Raw genomic sequence first — 27,181 nt, 5'->3', positions numbered from 1 at the left:
AATCCCCTCCCAAATGTACACAATGGAGGTCTTGGGTTGAAGGTGGAGGTGTTCTCCCAAAATAAGCTGCGATGTTCCTACAGCTGTGCGTGACAAAAAGTGTCTGTTACAGGGTTCCAACTGTCCCTGGGCATAAACGTACACATCCCATCCTCTTCCTCAGACATTACGTTGCCTACATCCTCACCCAATACAGTCCCAGCTTCCATTCTTTGTTGCATTTCTAATTCAAACATTTAGGTGTGAAACACATGTCACGTGCACACATCCCTGACATCCACACCTGATTCAGTCTGAGATCACCTAAGCTGAAATAGCCCTCATAGCCACACTGTTCTTGATTATCACTATTCAATGCTTCTGTGAAATTCATATCTCCTGCTGATGCCGGTACAAGTGACCAAAAGAGAAATGAGGAAAGAAACACAGTTCAGAAACCCGTCTGTGCACTCATTCCACAGTTATAAATACTTCAAGGACCAAACTACTACTGCAAACAAAACAGGGTGTCGGAGCAAAACATTAAAATAAAGACTCATCATCAGTACTAACTCCCATTCTGTCCATCATAATGTGCATTACTGAAAAGAGAATTGTCTTCAATAAATTGTAAGGTTTTATGCTCTAAATATTTCATAGATTTCTTATAACACTTCTAGATCACTTATCAGAAATTGCATCCTTTTATGGAAACTACAGGTTATGGATTCTATCTGGATTCTATCTGGATTCCATCTCAAGCCCCTTGCACCCAGAGGTGAGGGCTTCCAGAGGGTGACTGGGTGATGGGGGTGCTACGCCAGGCTTGGTGTCAGGATGTGGGCCTGGTTGGAAGAGGTGGGTCAGCGCGGGTGTGACCTGGGAGGGTGTATCTTGCTCCCTGGCCCACACTTTACCAGGTGCCTCCTGGCCTCCACCAGGCAAGCAGCATTTCTATCAATGTGCACCTCTGACATGCCATCCTGCCATCCTGGAACTAGCTAGCTATGAACTGAAATGTGAGCTGAAACAGACCTCTCTTCCCTTAATGTGTAGTGCTGAGTATTGTGTTCAGGGACAAGAAAGTGGGTGATACAGATGTTGGTACAAGAAGTCCGGTCACTGCAGCGACTGTACCTCACCAGGTGGTTCAGAGGCCTGTGGAAGTGGTCCACAGCAGTTTGGAAAGGTTTGGAGGTGCCAGCTGGGGAAGCAGCCCTAGAATGCTATCATCTGAGCTTGATGGAAGATTCTGGTCCGAGCTCAGAAGACCAGAGTGCAGAGAGATTGCAGATGAGAAAGGCCAGACTTAGGAGGTTTCCGTTGAGAAGAAGGATGCCAGTGGCAGCTGGATCCAGGCCATGTGTGTTGTGCTCCAGCAGAAAATATGACTGTATTGTGTTCATGTCCTGAGATTTGTGTGAGACTGATACTAAGGGTGGAAGAATCATTCATCTGATGGAGAAAATATCAAGGTAGCCTAAATAGCAGGCCATAGCATGGATGCTGCTTGCTACTTTGAGCCAGGTTTGTGCTGAAAATGAGGAGCAAAAGCCCATTTGAAAACTTTTCAGTCCCCCCACCCCCCCAAAGAAAGGCCTGTAAAGATGGAGCAATGGACAGCCTGGTGGATCAAAGATTAGCATTAAGAAGAATCCAAGTACTTTACAATAGGACAATGGAAAAGATGCCCTGAAGACATATAAGGAACCCACAAGGCCCAACCTTTCCGAGGCTCACGGTTGCAAAAGGGAAAGACTTTGTTTTGAGAGGAGAGCCCCAGGGCACCCTGCTTGAGAAGGGCCACCTCGGCGGGTTCCCTGGGATTCATTCAGTTCACGGTGCTCAGCCATCCAGGCCCATGGATGCTTCTGCAGCCATGATGCACAAGGGCCTAAGGACTGCTTGGAGCCAGTGGTAGAACTTTGTGTCATCTACAGGGTGCTGTTTTCACAGGTATGCAGAACGCAAGAGTTGAGTCAGGAAGGCTTCCACCCAAATTTCCAAAGAAGGCCTGGCGGGCCAGGCTGGGTGTCCCTGAGAGGGCAGTGCATGCAGCTGTGAGAGTTAAGCCAAAGGTGCACTGGAGAACCCAGGATGAGGGTGCAGTCAGGAACATGGAACACCTGCAGAAAGCCACGCACCCAAACATGTCACCCTCATCTGATCGGGAAGGAAACATCAGGAAAACTTAAATCGAGGGACATTCTATAAGATATCAGCTCAGTCATCCTCCAAACTGTCAGCTCATACCAAACGAAAAAAAGAAAAATTGTGAAAACATCAGTCAAGGGGCGTCTGAGGGATGCAACAATGCAATGCAATGTGGCAGCCCGGACGGGACAGCAGATTGTTGTGGAGAGCAAGTGGTGAAGGTGGATCTTAGTTAGTAATCGTACATCACTATTTGCTCACTCCTTGTACAGGATGTACTAGACTAATGGATGACATTCATAAAAGGAAATGGCGGAACTGGGTGGCCATCTTAATTGTATATAAATCTAAAACTCGTACTATATATAAGCTGTACTATGAGTTGTTGTTGTTTTGGCATTTTTGGTTTTTCTGTCTTTTGGTACCGGGGATTGAACTCAGGACCTTGTGCTGGTGAGGCAGGCATGGTGCCACTGAGCTAAATCCCCGGCCCTTCAAGCTCTGTTATGTACACATAGCCACTCCTCAAATGATTGTGAACTGCACAATAAAAATAAACAGCACTGTAAACTGCAGGCCTACTTTCCAACACTGAATCTCCCACCCTCAGCCATGATAGAACCCGAAATGTATTCCTAAACCTCAACCAAATCGCAACAAAAACTGCAACCCAAACTGCACCTTGCCCCTTGGTCCTAAGCCACTTCCTCACCCTAACTGTAGCGAAACTTTGAGGATGTGGCCTCACTTCCTCGGTATTAGAACCCAACGAAACTGGGTGCCCTTCTGAAGCTGTCTCCCATCCTGACCCCTTGGAGGGAGACAGAGAAGAGGGGAGGATGAGCTGTTGCCGTTTTCCCGCTTTCCGAAGGTCTAGCCACAGAAAGGACCACAATCCGAGCCTTTTCCGACCTTGGCTCGGCTCTGGCCTCAGATGTGTCCAGCTAATGTTCAGGAGGAACCCACATGTGAGAGAGGCAGCCCAGTGCCCGTCCTGGCCGTCAGCGCCAGCCGTGACCTCTCATGGGCAGTGCTTCCCCTCGCGCTCAGGGTATGTAAGGGGCCTGCTTGGACAGGGGCAGGCTGTGAGGTGTCAGAGCTCTGTCCCACCGCCCCGACCCCCGCAGCCCCCACTTCATGGCTGGAAGTACAGCAAACATTGCGGACTGCTAGGGTGCAGATTGTTTTGGACTGCTTTGCTTGGAGCCCAGCCCCGAGCGCTCAGGTGCACGGAGTCTCGTGCCTGCCTCGCTCAGAAAGGATCATCAGGGTGAAGTGGAAACCCATGTTAGCATTAGCCTAGTGGGATAAAGTCAGCCAATTCTAGGACAGTCACAGAGGGCTTGGGGTGGGGTCAGCTTTCCTCTACACCGAGGCACGGAGGACCACACAAGACATGACGCTGTCTCAGAGAGGCAGGGTGGAAGAAAAGCCCGGGCCTCTGACTCTGCTGCTCACTCGTCTCTCCCCAGCGCCACCTCTCCCATTTTGGAAACCTGGTCGGAATGGCACCATCCACCGGACATTCCCCAAATCAAGATCAAAAGGGCCGGCTTGCAAGTGAACTCACCTGGAGCGGACATGGAGCCTCCCTTGTGCCTTCCCCTTGCTCAGGTGGAATATCTAGAGCCCCACGAGGCCGAAACAGATGGTGAGGGCCACAGCAGTCCGGAAGGCTTTCATGGCTTTTGGTTGGGCATTGGAATCCCCCAAATGGCCAGGATGTCTTTTCTATGCTCCGCAGGGAACTGGCAAGTGACTGACACTGCTGAGCTTTCCTCCTCCTAGCTCCGGCTCCACGTCCAGAACGCCATGGGCCTGCTCTGCAGCCAGAGCCAGCACCAGAGAAAGAGCCTCCTCTGGAGACAGGAGAGAAGCAGAAGCCAGCTCCACAGCACTCCTGCCTCTCTGCTGCCGCTGACGAGGACAGGTCCTTGCAGAAGGTGCTCTTAGCCTTCTCTCCCAAGCTGCTGGCAGAGCAGCTGACCTTGATGGATGTGGTGAGCAGCTGAGCTCTGTGGGGTGGGGTGGGGTGGGGTGGGGTGGGGTGGGGCCGGCCGGCCAGCCGGCCAGCCAGCCAGCCAGCCAGCCATCCTTCTCGCACTGATCTCCTCAGGCCTGACATTCCCAGTTTACCAGATCAAAGTTCCTTCTTCTACCAACTGCATCGCCTATACTTGTCTCTCAGCCCCAAGCCACTCCTGTCCTTGGGTGGAGGTACACAGTAGAAACAGTGCACTCCCATGCCCGCTTCACACAGTGACCGTGATGTCCACTGCGATTGGACAATTGGGAAACAGGGCGGGGACTCAGACCAACTAGCAGAGGAGGGTGTGCACTGAGGTGCATGCAGGACCATGTGTCACCGTGCCATCATGCCAGGAGACCTGGCCAGCCTTATCACTTTGTAGGCATTTGAGATTCATGGGTTCTACAGCAGACAGCCACACAGCCCCCAGTCATAGCTGTCCCAGGAAATGTGCCACTGACCTGGGCAAAGGAGCAGAGGGCAGGTGAGGTTGGAAAGAAGACAATACCTCAGAGTGAGCGGGACGGAGATGCCTGCTCGTGCTGGAGGTTTGGGAGGATGGGCACGGGGAAAATGCCACTGATTTTCACGTCAGTGCTAGGTCCTAGGTCATAAGTTGGACATCACTAGTGGGCAGTGGAGAGAAACCAGCCATTTGCAGAAGTCTCCGTCCATATCTGCAGCTTCCTGATGTCCAGCTCAGGCCACGGCCACCTGCCTGTGGATGGCTGAAGCCATCGACTCTCTGGGGTGGGTTCTGCCCGTGGGATGCAGTCTTCCTCCACAGGAGCTGTTCAAGAATGTGGTGCCCTGGGACTGCCTGGGCTCCATCTGGACCCGGAGACACAAAAAGGGCAAAGAACCTCTGGCGCCCACCGTTTGGGCCTCTATCACACATTTTAATCACGTGGCCAACTGCACGATCACCTCCTGCTTTGGGGGTCCCAGCACGAGGGCTGGAGGCAGGGCCAGGGTGGTGGAGCACTGGATCCGCGTGGCCAAGCTAAGTGGTAAGAGGGCGCTGGCAATTGCATCCGGACATCTCCAATCTGCCTCTTTTCCTCCGTCAGCTCTTGGGACTCTAGGCTCTTTTCTAAGATGTTCCATGATCCCTAGTGCCTCCTTGTCATGGGGACCCTGACCTCGACTCATAGGTCCTGTGGTGTGGTGGGTGCTGTCATGTGATCTAAGCTTCTTTGCGTTTCACTAAAATCCTCCTCCCCGAAAGCCTATTTAATAAATGGTGTTGGAACAACTGGATTTCAAGCTGCCAAAGAGTCAAACTAGACCCATACCTATCACCGTGCACTAAACTAGCCCCATCTCAGGGCTTGCCGGTGTCCACCCTCGCGTGGCCGCGAGGCGGAAAGGGGCTCCTCTGCAGGCGGGACCCGGTGCTTCCTGGGGCCCGGCCAGGCCAGGCTGGAACCCCCCGTGTGTGGCCTCGGACCCCGCACCTCAAGGACCACGGTCACCGCACAGGCTCGGGTGCGCCTTGCTGGCCGCGCAGGCTCGCTGCGTGCTCTGCCCTTCGGCACCCAGGGGAGCCAGGAGCTTCCGGGGCGCAGAAGCCCAGCAGAGGCGGCCCCCCTACAGGCCTCCTCCCGGACCAGGACAGCGGGGACACTGCCACGCAGAGGACCCCGTGGAAGCCAGGAGAGCGGCTCAGAGCGCGGGCGAACAGGAAGGGAGGAAGCCGGGACCAGTGCGGCCCAGAATTCACTCTCCCTGTCAGCTCAGCGCAGCCACCGGGGTCCCTGAGAGGCCTTCCTGACAAGGAAGGAAGCGCCTGTCGCAGGAAGCAGAAGGCCCCGGGCCACAGGAAGGCAGAGCGCCAGGGCGGCGAACAGCTCACTTGAGACCCCCCTGTGCCACTGCCCAGCTCAGCTCAGGCGCCCAGCGGAGCCCTCGGGGCAAGGATCCCAGCGGGGCGTCACTGTGGCCCCAGGAACAAACCCTCAGATAACCGGGAAAGGGCAGGGTCCTCCTAGGCAGAGGAGTAAGGAGTGCTTGTTGGAGATGCTCTGCCCTCTGGGGAGCCCAGGTCCCCGCCCTCGCCCTGAGCTGGGCCAGGCCAGCATTCTCTCAGTTTTCCTGGAAGCTAAACCTCTTCCAAACTAAAGTTAATCAAGAAATTTAAAGACCTACATTTAACAAGCAAAAGTTCAGGGTGTGATATCTAAGGTCACTACGGAAAAACCAGAGACCAGATACATCACTCCTAACTGCAAGACAAAAGGAAAAGTCAGGTGTGGTGGTGCTTCCCAGCAATCTCAGATCTGGGACGCTGAGCAAGACCTATGCACTCTCTTTCTCTCTCTCTCTCTCTCTCTCTCTCTCTCTCTCTCTCTCTCTCTCTCTCTCTGGAAAAGAAACAGTGAGGTGAATTACTTCTGAAGAAATAACGAAAAGCTTGAAGCCTACTTAGAGGAAGCAAGACAGAGAGGAAGACAGAATAAGGTGGTAGAAATAAGCACGAATATAGGAACATATTCTCTTTCCCCTGGCAACCTGAGCGCGTGATCTCAGCGCAGGGCTCTGCTGCCCTCCGGTGGCCGCTCGGTGTCACTGCATGCCCCGCCTGCTCTGGTCCCAGGAGGAGAGAGCTCCAGCTTGGGAAGCTGATCTGCAGGGATGCGCGCCCCTCCTCCTGCCCCCAAGGTCACCCTCCCATCCCTCTCCCTTGGGGACAGTTTAGAGCTACCTGTCCGCAGAGCCTCACGCACTCACAAGCCGCCTCTGGGAGGTGATTGCCTCATGGGCGTGGTACACCTGGGTTGTCAGGAGGTGGGATCTGGGCTGAGAGAAATCGCCTGGTTCGGGGCCTGGAAGCCTTCATCTCGCTGCCTCTGCTCCCTGGACTCTGCTTTCTGTCTGCCAGACCCCTCTGCCATGCCGCGCTGCCTTCGAGCTGCTGACTAGGGACTGAAACCTCTCCCAAGTGCGAGCCGAGATAAACCTCTCCTGGGTTAACTTGTGTGTGTCCGGTAGCGTGTCTCGGTGACCAAGTCACTCCCCTCGAGGTCTTGCCCTTGACACCTGCATGGCACGTGAGTGACACCTCTCGGGGGCAGGTCCAACCTTGGCTCTTGGGGAGGTTCTGGAGACGCGGTGGGGCAGCCCCCGGTGAGTCCTGGACGGGTCTAGGCCCCTGCCCCAGGTGTGTGGTCAAAAACAGTCGGGTGTGTGGGTGCAGGCGTGGCTCTGCCTGTGTCCGACGCTCTCCACAAGGCCCCGGCAGCTTCCCGGCCGCACCTGTGCCCACCTCAGCCACACTAGAGCTCCTGACCTGGCAAGACCCGTGGGGTCCTGATCCTTCCACGAGCTCTAGAAAGGCTCGATCGGTCTCTGGGAGGGCCTGACTCCCCTGCTGCTCAGCCACCACACAGCGCCCAGTCATGTCCTGTCCTCGTGGGATTTCTTCCCCAGCTAGCAAGGGCGGTCCATTGTGACCTCACTCGTGTGTAGGGCTGTCTTAGTCTGCAAGCTGCAGTCCTTCTGCCCCAAGACCTCTGCTGCTTTGCTGATCTCAAGACACTGACAGTATTGCTTGCTGTCTGCTCAGGGCCTGGTCGTCTCCATGGCAAAAGTCTTTGGCCATTCATACCCGTGTCCATGCGTTGCCTCGACCTTTCTCTTCCGCCGTAGCAAGTGTCCTAGCAGAGGTTCTTCAGCCTTAGTCAGCCCCCTTTAGCTTGCTCCTTTTCTTCCTCGTAGGCACAACAGGCATTGGGCTCTCCCGTCCCAACAGCAGCATATGCATCCTTTGCAACTGGAATAAATTTTAAAGTGATTTTTTTAATCATGTCACCCGTAATTCATCTGTTATGGCCGAATTTGGGACCCATATCATTTAACCATATTTCAGGCTAAAAGTAAGAAATAAATTTGAAAGCCTTAAGTAACAAAAAGCTGGTTTGTTTGTTCAATTCTGACATCTGACTTCAGGAAGGATTAAAAAACTTCCGGCATTCACTGTGCTGTTCTCCTTCCTCAGACCTGGCTCCACTTCTGGGTTCTTAGGCATACCTTCCCTTATCTATTCCAGGCTTCCCTCGGGCCGTAGCGGCTCTCAGATGATTTCCCAAGATGAGAAGCCTCTCATTTCCATCATTTCAAATAACATTCTTCACGTCTGTTCTGATTGGGTTTGTGTAAAGGATTTAGTCATAACCAACCCGTATAACCATGGAAATGACTATCCTCATTGGGTTTAATCCAAACAAAATCCCCTCCCAAATGTACACAATGGAGGTCTTGGGTTGAAGGTGGAGGTGTTCTCCCAAAATAAGCTGCGATGTTCCTACAGCTGTGCGTGACAAAAAGTGTCTGTTACAGGGTTCCAACTGTCCCTGGGCATAAACGTACACATCCCATCCTCTTCCTCAGACATTACGTTGCCTACATCCTCACCCAATACAGTCCCAGCTTCCATTCTTTGTTGCATTTCTAATTCAAACATTTAGGTGTGAAACACATGTCACGTGCACACATCCCTGACATCCACACCTGATTCAGTCTGAGATCACCTAAGCTGAAATAGCCCTCATAGCCACACTGTTCTTGATTATCACTATTCAATGCTTCTGTGAAATTCATATCTCCTGCTGATGCCGGTACAAGTGACCAAAAGAGAAATGAGGAAAGAAACACAGTTCAGAAACCCGTCTGTGCACTCATTCCACAGTTATAAATACTTCAAGGACCAAACTACTACTGCAAACAAAACAGGGTGTCGGAGCAAAACATTAAAATAAAGACTCATCATCAGTACTAACTCCCATTCTGTCCATCATAATGTGCATTACTGAAAAGAGAATTGTCTTCAATAAATTGTAAGGTTTTATGCTCTAAATATTTCATAGATTTCTTATAACACTTCTAGATCACTTATCAGAAATTGCATCCTTTTATGGAAACTACAGGTTATGGATTCTATCTGGATTCTATCTGGATTCCATCTCAAGCCCCTTGCACCCAGAGGTGAGGGCTTCCAGAGGGTGACTGGGTGATGGGGGTGCTACGCCAGGCTTGGTGTCAGGATGTGGGCCTGGTTGGAAGAGGTGGGTCAGCGCGGGTGTGACCTGGGAGGGTGTATCTTGCTCCCTGGCCCACACTTTACCAGGTGCCTCCTGGCCTCCACCAGGCAAGCAGCATTTCTATCAATGTGCACCTCTGACATGCCATCCTGCCATCCTGGAACTAGCTAGCTATGAACTGAAATGTGAGCTGAAACAGACCTCTCTTCCCTTAATGTGTAGTGCTGAGTATTGTGTTCAGGGACAAGAAAGTGGGTGATACAGATGTTGGTACAAGAAGTCCGGTCACTGCAGCGACTGTACCTCACCAGGTGGTTCAGAGGCCTGTGGAAGTGGTCCACAGCAGTTTGGAAAGGTTTGGAGGTGCCAGCTGGGGAAGCAGCCCTAGAATGCTATCATCTGAGCTTGATGGAAGATTCTGGTCCGAGCTCAGAAGACCAGAGTGCAGAGAGATTGCAGATGAGAAAGGCCAGACTTAGGAGGTTTCCGTTGAGAAGAAGGATGCCAGTGGCAGCTGGATCCAGGCCATGTGTGTTGTGCTCCAGCAGAAAATATGACTGTATTGTGTTCATGTCCTGAGATTTGTGTGAGACTGATACTAAGGGTGGAAGAATCATTCATCTGATGGAGAAAATATCAAGGTAGCCTAAATAGCAGGCCATAGCATGGATGCTGCTTGCTACTTTGAGCCAGGTTTGTGCTGAAAATGAGGAGCAAAAGCCCATTTAAAAACTTTTCAGTCCCCCCACCCCCCCAAAGAAAGGCCTGTAAAGATGGAGCAATGGACAGCCTGGTGGATCAAAGATTAGCATTAAGAAGAATCCAAGTACTTTACAATAGGACAATGGAAAAGATGCCCTGAAGACATATAAGGAACCCACAAGGCCCAACCTTTCCGAGGCTCACAGTTGCAAAAGGGAAAGACTTTGTTTTGAGAGGAGAGCCCCAGGGCACCCTGCTTGAGAAGGGCCACCTCGGCGGGTTCCCTGGGATTCATTCAGTTCACGGTGCTCAGCCATCCAGGCCCATGGATGCTTCTGCAGCCATGATGCACAAGGGCCTAAGGACTGCTTGGAGCCAGTGGTAGAACTTTGTGTCATCTACAGGGTGCTGTTTTCACAGGTATGCAGAACGCAAGAGTTGAGTCAGGAAGGCTTCCACCCAAATTTCCAAAGAAGGCCTGGCGGGCCAGGCTGGGTGTCCCTGAGAGGGCAGTGCATGCAGCTGTGAGAGTTAAGCCAAAGGTGCACTGGAGAACCCAGGATGAGGGTGCAGTCAGGAACATGGAACACCTGCAGAAAGCCACGCACCCAAACATGTCACCCTCATCTGATCGGGAAGGAAACATCAGGAAAACTTAAATCGAGGGACATTCTATAAGATATCAGCTCAGTCATCCTCCAAACTGTCAGCTCATACCAAACGAAAAAAAGAAAAATTGTGAAAACATCAGTCAAGGGGCGTCTGAGGGATGCAACAATGCAATGCAATGTGGCAGCCCGGACGGGACAGCAGATTGTTGTGGAGAGCAAGTGGTGAAGGTGGATCTTAGTTAGTAATCGTACATCACTATTTGCTCACTCCTTGTACAGGATGTACTAGACTAATGGATGACATTCATAAAAGGAAATGGCGGAACTGGGTGGCCATCTTAATTGTATATAAATCTAAAACTCGTACTATATATAAGCTGTACTATGAGTTGTTGTTGTTTTGGCATTTTTGGTTTTTCTGTCTTTTGGTACCGGGGATTGAACTCAGGACCTTGTGCTGGTGAGGCAGGCATGGTGCCACTGAGCTAAATCCCCGGCCCTTCAAGCTCTGTTATGTACACATAGCCACTCCTCAAATGATTGTGAACTGCACAATAAAAATAAACAGCACTGTAAACTGCAGGCCTACTTTCCAACACTGAATCTCCCACCCTCAGCCATGATAGAACCCGAAATGTATTCCTAAACCTCAACCAAATCGCAACAAAAACTGCAACCCAAACTGCACCTTGCCCCTTGGTCCTAAGCCACTTCCTCACCCTAACTGTAGCGAAACTTTGAGGATGTGGCCTCACTTCCTCGGTATTAGAACCCAACGAAACTGGGTGCCCTTCTGAAGCTGTCTCCCATCCTGACCCCTTGGAGGGAGACAGAGAAGAGGGGAGGATGAGCTGTTGCCGTTTTCCCGCTTTCCGAAGGTCTAGCCACAGAAAGGACCACAATCCGAGCCTTTTCCGACCTTGGCTCGGCTCTGGCCTCAGATGTGTCCAGCTAATGTTCAGGAGGAACCCACATGTGAGAGAGGCAGCCCAGTGCCCGTCCTGGCCGTCAGCGCCAGCCGTGACCTCTCATGGGCAGTGCTTCCCCTCGCGCTCAGGGTATGTAAGGGGCCTGCTTGGACAGGGGCAGGCTGTGAGGTGTCAGAGCTCTGTCCCACCGCCCCGACCCCCGCAGCCCCCACTTCATGGCTGGAAGTACAGCAAACATTGCGGACTGCTAGGGTGCAGATTGTTTTGGACTGCTTTGCTTGGAGCCCAGCCCCGAGCGCTCAGGTGCACGGAGTCTCGTGCCTGCCTCGCTCAGAAAGGATCATCAGGGTGAAGTGGAAACCCATGTTAGCATTAGCCTAGTGGGATAAAGTCAGCCAATTCTAGGACAGTCACAGAGGGCTTGGGGTGGGGTCAGCTTTCCTCTACACCGAGGCACGGAGGACCACACAAGACATGACGCTGTCTCAGAGAGGCAGGGTGGAAGAAAAGCCCGGGCCTCTGACTCTGCTGCTCACTCGTCTCTCCCCAGCGCCACCTCTCCCATTTTGGAAACCTGGTCGGAATGGCACCATCCACCGGACATTCCCCAAATCAAGATCAAAAGGGCCGGCTTGCAAGTGAACTCACCTGGAGCGGACATGGAGCCTCCCTTGTGCCTTCCCCTTGCTCAGGTGGAATATCTAGAGCCCCACGAGGCCGAAACAGATGGTGAGGGCCACAGCAGTCCGGAAGGCTTTCATGGCTTTTGGTTGGGCATTGGAATCCCCCAAATGGCCAGGATGTCTTTTCTATGCTCCGCAGGGAACTGGCAAGTGACTGACACTGCTGAGCTTTCCTCCTCCTAGCTCCGGCTCCACGTCCAGAACGCCATGGGCCTGCTCTGCAGCCAGAGCCAGCACCAGAGAAAGAGCCTCCTCTGGAGACAGGAGAGAAGCAGAAGCCAGCTCCACAGCACTCCTGCCTCTCTGCTGCCGCTGACGAGGACAGGTCCTTGCAGAAGGTGCTCTTAGCCTTCTCTCCCAAGCTGCTGGCAGAGCAGCTGACCTTGATGGATGTGGTGAGCAGCTGAGCTCTGTGGGGTGGGGTGGGGGCCAGCCGGCCAGCCAGCCAGCCAGCCAGCCATCCTTCTCGCACTGATCTCCTCAGGCCTGACATTCCCAGTTTACCAGATCAAAGTTCCTTCTTCTACCAACTGCATCGCCTATACTTGTCTCTCAGCCCCAAGCCACTCCTGTCCTTGGGTGGAGGTACACAGTAGAAACAGTGCACTCCCATGCCCGCTTCACACAGTGACCGTGATGTCCACTGCGATTGGACAATTGGGAAACAGGGCGGGGACTCAGACCAACTAGCAGAGGAGGGTGTGCACTGAGGTGCATGCAGGACCATGTGTCACCGTGCCATCATGCCAGGAGACCCGGCCAGCCTTATCACTTTGTAGGCATTTGAGATTCATGGGTTCTACAGCAGACAGCCACACAGAGCCCCCAGTCATAGCTGTCCCAGGAAATGTGCCACTGACCTGGGCAAAGGAGCAGAGGGCAGGTGAGGTTGGAAAGAAGACAATACCTCAGAGTGAGCGGGACGGAGATGCCTGCTCGTGCTGGAGGTTTGGGAGGATGGGCACGGGGAAAATGCCACTGATTTTCACGTCAGTGCTAGGTCCTAGGTCATAAGTTGGACATCACTAGTGGGCAGTGGAGAGAAACCAGCCATTTGCAGAAGTCTCCGTCCATATCTGCAGCTTCCTGATGTCCAGCTCAGGCCACGGCCACCTGCCTGTGGATGGCTGAAGCCATCGACTCTCTGGGGTGGGTTCTGCCCGTGGGATGCAGTCTTCCTCCACAGGAGCTGTTCAAGAATGTGGTGCCCTGGGACTGCCTGGGCTCCATCTGGACCCGGAGACACAAAAAGGGCAAAGAACCTCTGGCGCCCACCGTTTGGGCCTCTATCACACATTTTAATCACGTGGCCAACTGCACGATCACCTCCTGCTTTGGGGGTCCCAGCACGAGGGCTGGAGGCAGGGCCAGGGTGGTGGAGCACTGGATCCGCGTGGCCAAGCTAAGTGGTAAGAGGGCGCTGGCAATTGCATCCGGACATCTCCAATCTGCCTCTTTTCCTCCGTCAGCTCTTGGGACTCTAGGCTCTTTTCTAAGATGTTCCATGATCCCTAGTGCCTCCTTGTCATGGGGACCCTGACCTCGACTCATAGGTCCTGTGGTGTGGTGGGTGCTGTCATGTGATCTAAGCTTCTTTGCGTTTCACTAAAATCCTCCTCCCCGAAAGCCTATTTAATAAATGGTGTTGGAACAACTGGATTTCAAGCTGCCAAAGAGTCAAACTAGACCCATACCTATCACCGTGCACTAAACTAGCCCCATCTCAGGGCTTGCCGGTGTCCACCCTCGCGTGGCCGCGAGGCGGAAAGGGGCTCCTCTGCAGGCGGGACCCGGTGCTTCCTGGGGCCCGGCCAGGCCAGGCTGGAACCCCCCGTGTGTGGCCTCGGACCCCGCACCTCAAGGACCACGGTCACCGCACAGGCTCGGGTGCGCCTTGCTGGCCGCGCAGGCTCGCTGCGTGCTCTGCCCTTCGGCACCCAGGGGAGCCAGGAGCTTCCGGGGCGCAGAAGCCCAGCAGAGGCGGCCCCCCTACAGGCCTCCTCCCGGACCAGGACAGCGGGGACACTGCCACGCAGAGGACCCCGTGGAAGCCAGGAGAGCGGCTCAGAGCGCGGGCGAACAGGAAGGGAGGAAGCCGGGACCAGTGCGGCCCAGAATTCACTCTCCCTGTCAGCTCAGCGCAGCCACCGGGGTCCCTGAGAGGCCTTCCTGACAAGGAAGGAAGCGCCTGTCGCAGGAAGCAGAAGGCCCCGGGCCACAGGAAGGCAGAGCGCCAGGGCGGCGAACAGCTCACTTGAGACCCCCCTGTGCCACTGCCCAGCTCAGCTCAGGCGCCCAGCGGAGCCCTCGGGGCAAGGATCCCAGCGGGGCGTCACTGTGGCCCCAGGAACAAACCCTCAGATAACCGGGAAAGGGCAGGGTCCTCCTAGGCAGAGGAGTAAGGAGTGCTTGTTGGAGATGCTCTGCCCTCTGGGGAGCCCAGGTCCCCGCCCTCGCCCTGAGCTGGGCCAGGCCAGCATTCTCTCAGTTTTCCTGGAAGCTAAACCTCTTCCAAACTAAAGTTAATCAAGAAATTTAAAGACCTACATTTAACAAGCAAAAGTTCAGGGTGTGATATCTAAGGTCACTACGGAAAAACCAGAGACCAGATACATCACTCCTAACTGCAAGACAAAAGGAAAAGTCAGGTGTGGTGGTGCTTCCCAGCAATCTCAGATCTGGGACGCTGAGCAAGACCTATGCACTCTCTTTCTCTCTCTCTCTCTCTCTCTCTCTCTCTCTCTCTCTCTCTCTCTCTCTCTCTGGAAAAGAAACAGTGAGGTGAATTACTTCTGAAGAAATAACGAAAAGCTTGAAGCCTACTTAGAGGAAGCAAGACAGAGAGGAAGACAGAATAAGGTGGTAGAAATAAGCACGAATATAGGAACATATTCTCTTTCCCCTGGCAACCTGAGCGCGTGATCTCAGCGCAGGGCTCTGCTGCCCTCCGGTGGCCGCTCGGTGTCACTGCATGCCCCGCCTGCTCTGGTCCCAGGAGGAGAGAGCTCCAGCTTGGGAAGCTGATCTGCAGGGATGCGCGCCCCTCCTCCTGCCCCCAAGGTCACCCTCCCATCCCTCTCCCTTGGGGACAGTTTAGAGCTACCTGTCCGCAGAGCCTCACGCACTCACAAGCCGCCTCTGGGAGGTGATTGCCTCATGGGCGTGGTACACCTGGGTTGTCAGGAGGTGGGATCTGGGCTGAGAGAAATCGCCTGGTTCGGGGCCTGGAAGCCTTCATCTCGCTGCCTCTGCTCCCTGGACTCTGCTTTCTGTCTGCCAGACCCCTCTGCCATGCCGCGCTGCCTTCGAGCTGCTGACTAGGGACTGAAACCTCTCCCAAGTGCGAGCCGAGATAAACCTCTCCTGGGTTAACTTGTGTGTGTCCGGTAGCGTGTCTCGGTGACCAAGTCACTCCCCTCGAGGTCTTGCCCTTGACACCTGCATGGCACGTGAGTGACACCTCTCGGGGGCAGGTCCAACCTTGGCTCTTGGGGAGGTTCTGGAGACGCGGTGGGGCAGCCCCCGGTGAGTCCTGGACGGGTCTAGGCCCCTGCCCCAGGTGTGTGGTCAAAAACAGTCGGGTGTGTGGGTGCAGGCGTGGCTCTGCCTGTGTCCGACGCTCTCCACAAGGCCCCGGCAGCTTCCCGGCCGCACCTGTGCCCACCTCAGCCACACTAGAGCTCCTGACCTGGCAAGACCCGTGGGGTCCTGATCCTTCCACGAGCTCTAGAAAGGCTCGATCGGTCTCTGGGAGGGCCTGACTCCCCTGCTGCTCAGCCACCACACAGCGCCCAGTCATGTCCTGTCCTCGTGGGATTTCTTCCCCAGCTAGCAAGGGCGGTCCATTGTGACCTCACTCGTGTGTAGGGCTGTCTTAGTCTGCAAGCTGCAGTCCTTCTGCCCCAAGACCTCTGCTGCTTTGCTGATCTCAAGACACTGACAGTATTGCTTGCTGTCTGCTCAGGGCCTGGTCGTCTCCATGGCAAAAGTCTTTGGCCATTCATACCCGTGTCCATGCGTTGCCTCGACCTTTCTCTTCCGCCGTAGCAAGTGTCCTAGCAGAGGTTCTTCAGCCTTAGTCAGCCCCCTTTAGCTTGCTCCTTTTCTTCCTCGTAGGCACAACAGGCATTGGGCTCTCCCGTCCCAACAGCAGCATATGCATCCTTTGCAACTGGAATAAATTTTAAAGTGATTTTTTTAATCATGTCACCCGTAATTCATCTGTTATGGCCGAATTTGGGACCCATATCATTTAACCATATTTCAGGCTAAAAGTAAGAAATAAATTTGAAAGCCTTAAGTAACAAAAAGCTGGTTTGTTTGTTCAATTCTGACATCTGACTTCAGGAAGGATTAAAAAACTTCCGGCATTCACTGTGCTGTTCTCCTTCCTCAGACCTGGCTCCACTTCTGGGTTCTTAGGCATACCTTCCCTTATCTATTCCAGGCTTCCCTCGGGCCGTAGCGGCTCTCAGATGATTTCCCAAGATGAGAAGCCTCTCATTTCCATCATTTCAAATAACATTCTTCACGTCTGTTCTGATTGGGTTTGTGTAAAGGATTTAGTCATAACCAACCCGTATAACCATGGAAATGACTATCCTCATTGGGTTTAATCCAAACAAAATCCCCTCCCAAATGTACACAATGGAGGTCTTGGGTTGAAGGTGGAGGTGTTCTCCCAAAATAAGCTGCGATGTTCCTACAGCTGTGCGTGACAAAAAGTGTCTGTTACAGGGTTCCAACTGTCCCTGGGCATAAACGTACACATCCCATCCTCTTCCTCAGACATTACGTTGCCTACATCCTCACCCAATACAGTCCCAGCTTCCATTCTTTGTTGCATTTCTAATTCAAACATTTAGGTGTGAAACACATGTCACGTGCACACATCCCTGACATCCACACCTGATTCAGTCTGAGATCACCTAAGCTGAAATAGCCCTCATAGCCACACTGTTCTTGATTATCACTATTCAATGCTTCTGTGAAATTCATATCTCCTGCTGATGCCGGTACAAGTGACCAAAAGAGAAATGAGGAAAGAAACACAGTTCAGAAACCCGTCTGTGCACTCATTCCACAGTTATAAATACTTCAAGGACCAAACTACTACTGCAAACAAAACAGGGTGTCGGAGCAAAACATTAAAATAAAGACTCATCATCAGTACTAACTCCCATTCTGTCCATCATAATGTGCATTACTGAAAAGAGAATTGTCTTCAATAAATTGTAAGGTTTTATGCTCTAAATATTTCATAGATTTCTTATAACACTTCTAGATCACTTATCAGAAATTGCATCCTTTTATGGAAACTACAGGTTATGGATTCTATCTGGATTCTATCTGGATTCCATCTCAAGCCCCTTGCACCCAGAGGTGAGGGCTTCCAGAGGGTGACTGGGTGATGGGGGTGCTACGCCAGGCTTGGTGTCAGGATGTGGGCCTGGTTGGAAGAGGTGGGTCAGCGCGGGTGTGACCTGGGAGGGTGTATCTTGCTCCCTGGCCCACACTTTACCAGGTGCCTCCTGGCCTCCACCAGGCAAGCAGCATTTCTATCAATGTGCACCTCTGACATGCCATCCTGCCATCCTGGAACTAGCTAGCTATGAACTGAAATGTGAGCTGAAACAGACCTCTCTTCCCTTAATGTGTAGTGCTGAGTATTGTGTTCAGGGACAAGAAAGTGGGTGATACAGATGTTGGTACAAGAAGTCCGGTCACTGCAGCGACTGTACCTCACCAGGTGGTTCAGAGGCCTGTGGAAGTGGTCCACAGCAGTTTGGAAAGGTTTGGAGGTGCCAGCTGGGGAAGCAGCCCTAGAATGCTATCATCTGAGCTTGATGGAAGATTCTGGTCCGAGCTCAGAAGACCAGAGTGCAGAGAGATTGCAGATGAGAAAGGCCAGACTTAGGAGGTTTCCGTTGAGAAGAAGGATGCCAGTGGCAGCTGGATCCAGGCCATGTGTGTTGTGCTCCAGCAGAAAATATGACTGTATTGTGTTCATGTCCTGAGATTTGTGTGAGACTGATACTAAGGGTGGAAGAATCATTCATCTGATGGAGAAAATATCAAGGTAGCCTAAATAGCAGGCCATAGCATGGGTGCTGCTTGCTACTTTGAGCCAGGTTTGTGCTGAAAATGAGGAGCAAAAGCCCATTTGAAAACTTTTCAGTCCCCCCACCCCCCCAAAGAAAGGCCTGTAAAGATGGAGCAATGGACAGCCTGGTGGATCAAAGATTAGCATTAAGAAGAATCCAAGTACTTTACAATAGGACAATGGAAAAGATGCCCTGAAGACATATAAGGAACCCACAAGGCCCAACCTTTCCGAGGCTCACAGTTGCAAAAGGGAAAGACTTTGTTTTGAGAGGAGAGCCCCAGGGCACCCTGCTTGAGAAGGGCCACCTCGGCGGGTTCCCTGGGATTCATTCAGTTCACGGTGCTCAGCCATCCAGGCCCATGGATGCTTCTGCAGCCATGATGCACAAGGGCCTAAGGACTGCTTGGAGCCAGTGGTAGAACTTTGTGTCATCTACAGGGTGCTGTTTTCACAGGTATGCAGAACGCAAGAGTTGAGTCAGGAAGGCTTCCACCCAAATTTCCAAAGAAGGCCTGGCGGGCCAGGCTGGGTGTCCCTGAGAGGGCAGTGCATGCAGCTGTGAGAGTTAAGCCAAAGGTGCACTGGAGAACCCAGGATGAGGGTGCAGTCAGGAACATGGAACACCTGCAGAAAGCCACGCACCCAAACATGTCACCCTCATCTGATCGGGAAGGAAACATCAGGAAAACTTAAATCGAGGGACATTCTATAAGATATCAGCTCAGTCATCCTCCAAACTGTCAGCTCATACCAAACGAAAAAAAGAAAAATTGTGAAAACATCAGTCAAGGGGCGTCTGAGGGATGCAACAATGCAATGCAATGTGGCAGCCCGGACGGGACAGCAGATTGTTGTGGAGAGCAAGTGGTGAAGGTGGATCTTAGTTAGTAATCGTACATCACTATTTGCTCACTCCTTGTACAGGATGTACTAGACTAATGGATGACATTCATAAAAGGAAATGGCGGAACTGGGTGGCCATCTTAATTGTATATAAATCTAAAACTCGTACTATATATAAGCTGTACTATGAGTTGTTGTTGTTTTGGCATTTTTGGTTTTTCTGTCTTTTGGTACCGGGGATTGAACTCAGGACCTTGTGCTGGTGAGGCAGGCATGGTGCCACTGAGCTAAATCCCCGGCCCTTCAAGCTCTGTTATGTACACATAGCCACTCCTCAAATGATTGTGAACTGCACAATAAAAATAAACAGCACTGTAAACTGCAGGCCTACTTTCCAACACTGAATCTCCCACCCTCAGCCATGATAGAACCCGAAATGTATTCCTAAACCTCAACCAAATCGCAACAAAAACTGCAACCCAAACTGCACCTTGCCCCTTGGTCCTAAGCCACTTCCTCACCCTAACTGTAGCGAAACTTTGAGGATGTGGCCTCACTTCCTCGGTATTAGAACCCAACGAAACTGGGTGCCCTTCTGAAGCTGTCTCCCATCCTGACCCCTTGGAGGGAGACAGAGAAGAGGGGAGGATGAGCTGTTGCCGTTTTCCCGCTTTCCGAAGGTCTAGCCACAGAAAGGACCACAATCCGAGCCTTTTCCGACCTTGGCTCGGCTCTGGCCTCAGATGTGTCCAGCTAATGTTCAGGAGGAACCCACATGTGAGAGAGGCAGCCCAGTGCCCGTCCTGGCCGTCAGCGCCAGCCGTGACCTCTCATGGGCAGTGCTTCCCCTCGCGCTCAGGGTATGTAAGGGGCCTGCTTGGACAGGGGCAGGCTGTGAGGTGTCAGAGCTCTGTCCCACCGCCCCGACCCCCGCAGCCCCCACTTCATGGCTGGAAGTACAGCAAACATTGCGGACTGCTAGGGTGCAGATTGTTTTGGACTGCTTTGCTTGGAGCCCAGCCCCGAGCGCTCAGGTGCACGGAGTCTCGTGCCTGCCTCGCTCAGAAAGGATCATCAGGGTGAAGTGGAAACCCATGTTAGCATTAGCCTAGTGGGATAAAGTCAGCCAATTCTAGGACAGTCACAGAGGGCTTGGGGTGGGGTCAGCTTTCCTCTACACCGAGGCACGGAGGACCACACAAGACATGACGCTGTCTCAGAGAGGCAGGGTGGAAGAAAAGCCCGGGCCTCTGACTCTGCTGCTCACTCGTCTCTCCCCAGCGCCACCTCTCCCATTTTGGAAACCTGGTCGGAATGGCACCATCCACCGGACATTCCCCAAATCAAGATCAAAAGGGCCGGCTTGCAAGTGAACTCACCTGGAGCGGACATGGAGCCTCCCTTGTGCCTTCCCCTTGCTCAGGTGGAATATCTAGAGCCCCACGAGGCCGAAACAGATGGTGAGGGCCACAGCAGTCCGGAAGGCTTTCATGGCTTTTGGTTGGGCATTGGAATCCCCCAAATGGCCAGGATGTCTTTTCTATGCTCCGCAGGGAACTGGCAAGTGACTGACACTGCTGAGCTTTCCTCCTCCTAGCTCCGGCTCCACGTCCAGAACGCCATGGGCCTGCTCTGCAGCCAGAGCCAGCACCAGAGAAAGAGCCTCCTCTGGAGACAGGAGAGAAGCAGAAGCCAGCTCCACAGCACTCCTGCCTCTCTGCTGCCGCTGACGAGGACAGGTCCTTGCAGAAGGTGCTCTTAGCCTTCTCTCCCAAGCTGCTGGCAGAGCAGCTGACCTTGATGGATGTGGTGAGCAGCTGAGCTCTGTGGGGTGGGGTGGGGTGGGGTGCGGGCCGGCCGGCCAGCCAGCCAGCCAGCCAGCCAGCCAGCCATCCTTCTCGCACTGATCTCCTCAGGCCTGACATTCCCAGTTTACCAGATCAAAGTTCCTTCTTCTACCAACTGCATCGCCTATACTTGTCTCTCAGCCCCAAGCCACTCCTGTCCTTGGGTGGAGGTACACAGTAGAAACAGTGCACTCCCATGCCCGCTTCACACAGTGACCGTGATGTCCACTGCGATTGGACAATTGGGAAACAGGGCGGGGACTCAGACCAACTAGCAGAGGAGGGTGTGCACTGAGGTGCATGCAGGACCATGTGTCACCGTGCCATCATGCCAGGAGACCCGGCCAGCCTTATCACTTTGTAGGCATTTGAGATTCATGGGTTCTACAGCAGACAGCCACACAGAGCCCCCAGTCATAGCTGTCCCAGGAAATGTGCCACTGACCTGGGCAAAGGAGCAGAGGGCAGGTGAGGTTGGAAAGAAGACAATACCTCAGAGTGAGCGGGACGGAGATGCCTGCTCGTGCTGGAGGTTTGGGAGGATGGGCACGGGGAAAATGCCACTGATTTTCACGTCAGTGCTAGGTCCTAGGTCATAAGTTGGACATCACTAGTGGGCAGTGGAGAGAAACCAGCCATTTGCAGAAGTCTCCGTCCATATCTGCAGCTTCCTGATGTCCAGCTCAGGCCACGGCCACCTGCCTGTGGATGGCTGAAGCCATCGACTCTCTGGGGTGGGTTCTGCCCGTGGGATGCAGTCTTCCTCCACAGGAGCTGTTCAAGAATGTGGTGCCCTGGGACTGCCTGGGCTCCATCTGGACCCGGAGACACAAAAAGGGCAAAGAACCTCTGGCGCCCACCGTTTGGGCCTCTATCACACATTTTAATCACGTGGCCAACTGCACGATCACCTCCTGCTTTGGGGGTCCCAGCACGAGGGCTGGAGGCAGGGCCAGGGTGGTGGAGCACTGGATCCGCGTGGCCAAGCTAAGTGGTAAGAGGGCGCTGGCAATTGCATCCGGACATCTCCAATCTGCCTCTTTTCCTCCGTCAGCTCTTGGGACTCTAGGCTCTTTTCTAAGATGTTCCATGATCCCTAGTGCCTCCTTGTCATGGGGACCCTGACCTCGACTCATAGGTCCTGTGGTGTGGTGGGTGCTGTCATGTGATCTAAGCTTCTTTGCGTTTCACTAAAATCCTCCTCCCCGAAAGCCTATTTAATAAATGGTGTTGGAACAACTGGATTTCAAGCTGCCAAAGAGTCAAACTAGACCCATACCTATCACCGTGCACTAAACTAGCCCCATCTCAGGGCTTGCCGGTGTCCACCCTCGCGTGGCCGCGAGGCGGAAAGGGGCTCCTCTGCAGGCGGGACCCGGTGCTTCCTGGGGCCCGGCCAGGCCAGGCTGGAACCCCCCGTGTGTGGCCTCGGACCCCGCACCTCAAGGACCACGGTCACCGCACAGGCTCGGGTGCGCCTTGCTGGCCGCGCAGGCTCGCTGCGTGCTCTGCCCTTCGGCACCCAGGGGAGCCAGGAGCTTCCGGGGCGCAGAAGCCCAGCAGAGGCGGCCCCCCTACAGGCCTCCTCCCGGACCAGGACAGCGGGGACACTGCCACGCAGAGGACCCCGTGGAAGCCAGGAGAGCGGCTCAGAGCGCGGGCGAACAGGAAGGGAGGAAGCCGGGACCAGTGCGGCCCAGAATTCACTCTCCCTGTCAGCTCAGCGCAGCCACCGGGGTCCCTGAGAGGCCTTCCTGACAAGGAAGGAAGCGCCTGTCGCAGGAAGCAGAAGGCCCCGGGCCACAGGAAGGCAGAGCGCCAGGGCGGCGAACAGCTCACTTGAGACCCCCCTGTGCCACTGCCCAGCTCAGCTCAGGCGCCCAGCGGAGCCCTCGGGGCAAGGATCCCAGCGGGGCGTCACTGTGGCCCCAGGAACAAACCCTCAGATAACCGGGAAAGGGCAGGGTCCTCCTAGGCAGAGGAGTAAGGAGTGCTTGTTGGAGATGCTCTGCCCTCTGGGGAGCCCAGGTCCCCGCCCTCGCCCTGAGCTGGGCCAGGCCAGCATTCTCTCAGTTTTCCTGGAAGCTAAACCTCTTCCAAACTAAAGTTAATCAAGAAATTTAAAGACCTACATTTAACAAGCAAAAGTTCAGGGTGTGATATCTAAGGTCACTACGGAAAAACCAGAGACCAGATACATCACTCCTAACTGCAAGACAAAAGGAAAAGTCAGGTGTGGTGGTGCTTCCCAGCAATCTCAGATCTGGGACGCTGAGCAAGACCTATGCACTCTCTTTCTCTCTCTCTCTCTCTCTCTCTCTCTCTCTCTCTCTCTCTCTCTCTCTCTCTCTCTCTCTCTCTCTCTGGAAAAGAAACAGTGAGGTGAATTACTTCTGAAGAAATAACGAAAAGCTTCAAGCCTACTTAGAGGAAGCAAGACAGAGAGGAAGACAGAATAAGGTGGTAGAAATAAGCACGAATATAGGAACATATTCTCTTTCCCCTGGCAACCTGAGCGCGTGATCTCAGCGCAGGGCTCTGCTGCCCTCCGGTGGCCGCTCGGTGTCACTGCATGCCCCGCCTGCTCTGGTCCCAGGAGGAGAGAGCTCCAGCTTGGGAAGCTGATCTGCAGGGATGCGCGCCCCTCCTCCTGCCCCCAAGGTCACCCTCCCATCCCTCTCCCTTGGGGACAGTTTAGAGCTACCTGTCCGCAGAGCCTCACGCACTCACAAGCCGCCTCTGGGAGGTGATTGCCTCATGGGCGTGGTACACCTGGGTTGTCAGGAGGTGGGATCTGGGCTGAGAGAAATCGCCTGGTTCGGGGCCTGGAAGCCTTCATCTCGCTGCCTCTGCTCCCTGGACTCTGCTTTCTGTCTGCCAGACCCCTCTGCCATGCCGCGCTGCCTTCGAGCTGCTGACTAGGGACTGAAACCTCTCCCAAGTGCGAGCCGAGATAAACCTCTCCTGGGTTAACTTGTGTGTGTCCGGTAGCGTGTCTCGGTGACCAAGTCACTCCCCTCGAGGTCTTGCCCTTGACACCTGCATGGCACGTGAGTGACACCTCTCGGGGGCAGGTCCAACCTTGGCTCTTGGGGAGGTTCTGGAGACGCGGTGGGGCAGCCCCCGGTGAGTCCTGGACGGGTCTAGGCCCCTGCCCCAGGTGTGTGGTCAAAAACAGTCGGGTGTGTGGGTGCAGGCGTGGCTCTGCCTGTGTCCGACGCTCTCCACAAGGCCCCGGCAGCTTCCCGGCCGCACCTGTGCCCACCTCAGCCACACTAGAGCTCCTGACCTGGCAAGACCCGTGGGGTCCTGATCCTTCCACGAGCTCTAGAAAGGCTCGATCGGTCTCTGGGAGGGCCTGACTCCCCTGCTGCTCAGCCACCACACAGCGCCCAGTCATGTCCTGTCCTCGTGGGATTTCTTCCCCAGCTAGCAAGGGCGGTCCATTGTGACCTCACTCGTGTGTAGGGCTGTCTTAGTCTGCAAGCTGCAGTCCTTCTGCCCCAAGACCTCTGCTGCTTTGCTGATCTCAAGACACTGACAGTATTGCTTGCTGTCTGCTCAGGGCCTGGTCGTCTCCATGGCAAAAGTCTTTGGCCATTCATACCCGTGTCCATGCGTTGCCTCGACCTTTCTCTTCCGCCGTAGCAAGTGTCCTAGCAGAGGTTCTTCAGCCTTAGTCAGCCCCCTTTAGCTTGCTCCTTTTCTTCCTCGTAGGCACAACAGGCATTGGGCTCTCCCGTCCCAACAGCAGCATATGCATCCTTTGCAACTGGAATAAATTTTAAAGTGATTTTTTTAATCATGTCACCCGTAATTCATCTGTTATGGCCGAATTTGGGACCCATATCATTTAACCATATTTCAGGCTAAAAGTAAGAAATAAATTTGAAAGCCTTAAGTAACAAAAAGCTGGTTTGTTTGTTCAATTCTGACATCTGACTTCAGGAAGGATTAAAAAACTTCCGGCATTCACTGTGCTGTTCTCCTTCCTCAGACCTGGCTCCACTTCTGGGTTCTTAGGCATACCTTCCCTTATCTATTCCAGGCTTCCCTCGGGCCGTAGCGGCTCTCAGATGATTTCCCAAGATGAGAAGCCTCTCATTTCCATCATTTCAAATAACATTCTTCACGTCTGTTCTGATTGGGTTTGTGTAAAGGATTTAGTCATAACCAACCCGTATAACCATGGAAATGACTATCCTCATTGGGTTTAATCCAAACAAAATCCCCTCCCAAATGTACACAATGGAGGTCTTGGGTTGAAGGTGGAGGTGTTCTCCCAAAATAAGCTGCGATGTTCCTACAGCTGTGCGTGACAAAAAGTGTCTGTTACAGGGTTCCAACTGTCCCTGGGCATAAACGTACACATCCCATCCTCTTCCTCAGACATTACGTTGCCTACATCCTCACCCAATACAGTCCCAGCTTCCATTCTTTGTTGCATTTCTAATTCAAACATTTAGGTGTGAAACACATGTCACGTGCACACATCCCTGACATCCACACCTGATTCAGTCTGAGATCACCTAAGCTGAAATAGCCCTCATAGCCACACTGTTCTTGATTATCACTATTCAATGCTTCTGTGAAATTCATATCTCCTGCTGATGCCGGTACAAGTGACCAAAAGAGAAATGAGGAAAGAAACACAGTTCAGAAACCCGTCTGTGCACTCATTCCACAGTTATAAATACTTCAAGGACCAAACTACTACTGCAAACAAAACAGGGTGTCGGAGCAAAACATTAAAATAAAGACTCATCATCAGTACTAACTCCCATTCTGTCCATCATAATGTGCATTACTGAAAAGAGAATTGTCTTCAATAAATTGTAAGGTTTTATGCTCTAAATATTTCATAGATTTCTTATAACACTTCTAGATCACTTATCAGAAATTGCATCCTTTTATGGAAACTACAGGTTATGGATTCTATCTGGATTCTATCTGGATTCCATCTCAAGCCCCTTGCACCCAGAGGTGAGGGCTTCCAGAGGGTGACTGGGTGATGGGGGTGCTACGCCAGGCTTGGTGTCAGGATGTGGGCCTGGTTGGAAGAGGTGGGTCAGCGCGGGTGTGACCTGGGAGGGTGTATCTTGCTCCCTGGCCCACACTTTACCAGGTGCCTCCTGGCCTCCACCAGGCAAGCAGCATTTCTATCAATGTGCACCTCTGACATGCCATCCTGCCATCCTGGAACTAGCTAGCTATGAACTGAAATGTGAGCTGAAACAGACCTCTCTTCCCTTAATGTGTAGTGCTGAGTATTGTGTTCAGGGACAAGAAAGTGGGTGATACAGATGTTGGTACAAGAAGTCCGGTCACTGCAGCGACTGTACCTCACCAGGTGGTTCAGAGGCCTGTGGAAGTGGTCCACAGCAGTTTGGAAAGGTTTGGAGGTGCCAGCTGGGGAAGCAGCCCTAGAATGCTATCATCTGAGCTTGATGGAAGATTCTGGTCCGAGCTCAGAAGACCAGAGTGCAGAGAGATTGCAGATGAGAAAGGCCAGACTTAGGAGGTTTCCGTTGAGAAGAAGGATGCCAGTGGCAGCTGGATCCAGGCCATGTGTGTTGTGCTCCAGCAGAAAATATGACTGTATTGTGTTCATGTCCTGAGATTTGTGTGAGACTGATACTAAGGGTGGAAGAATCATTCATCTGATGGAGAAAATATCAAGGTAGCCTAAATAGCAGGCCATAGCATGGATGCTGCTTGCTACTTTGAGCCAGGTTTGTGCTGAAAATGAGGAGCAAAAGCCCATTTAAAAACTTTTCAGTCCCCCCACCCCCCCAAAGAAAGGCCTGTAAAGATGGAGCAATGGACAGCCTGGTGGATCAAAGATTAGCATTAAGAAGAATCCAAGTACTTTACAATAGGACAATGGAAAAGATGCCCTGAAGACATATAAGGAACCCACAAGGCCCAACCTTTCCGAGGCTCACAGTTGCAAAAGGGAAAGACTTTGTTTTGAGAGGAGAGCCCCAGGGCACCCTGCTTGAGAAGGGCCACCTCGGCGGGTTCCCTGGGATTCATTCAGTTCACGGTGCTCAGCCATCCAGGCCCATGGATGCTTCTGCAGCCATGATGCACAAGGGCCTAAGGACTGCTTGGAGCCAGTGGTAGAACTTTGTGTCATCTACAGGGTGCTGTTTTCACAGGTATGCAGAACGCAAGAGTTGAGTCAGGAAGGCTTCCACCCAAATTTCCAAAGAAGGCCTGGCGGGCCAGGCTGGGTGTCCCTGAGAGGGCAGTGCAT

At 53.1% G+C, this 27,181-nt stretch overlaps 1 long non-coding RNA gene across 4 annotated transcripts in view; it reads right to left on the bottom strand.

Annotated features, from left to right (window-relative positions):
* LOC147828254 (uncharacterized) overlaps window positions 1-27,181 on the bottom strand; it is a 58,328-nt gene that overhangs the window by 20,977 nt on the left and 10,170 nt on the right. For 3 of the 4 annotated variants that reach the window (XR_015451103.1, XR_015451102.1, XR_015451104.1), the window contains 2 exons: window positions 20,455-24,694; window positions 3,704-16,297 (listed from right to left, as the gene is read on the bottom strand). This is a non-coding gene — a long non-coding RNA (uncharacterized LOC147828254). Of the gene's footprint in view, window positions 1-3,703; window positions 16,298-20,454; window positions 26,431-27,181 lie in introns of those variants that run through there. The other variant, XR_015451105.1, reaches the window with a different exon arrangement.

The sequence above is a fragment of the Heterocephalus glaber genome, unplaced genomic scaffold (genome assembly GCF_053883595.1).
Source record: "Heterocephalus glaber isolate CG9 unplaced genomic scaffold, H.glaber_assembly_v1.0 deba00001175, whole genome shotgun sequence".
NCBI lineage: Eukaryota > Metazoa > Chordata > Mammalia > Rodentia > Bathyergidae > Heterocephalus > Heterocephalus glaber.
This window is presented reverse-complemented; position numbering and strand designations above follow the sequence as displayed.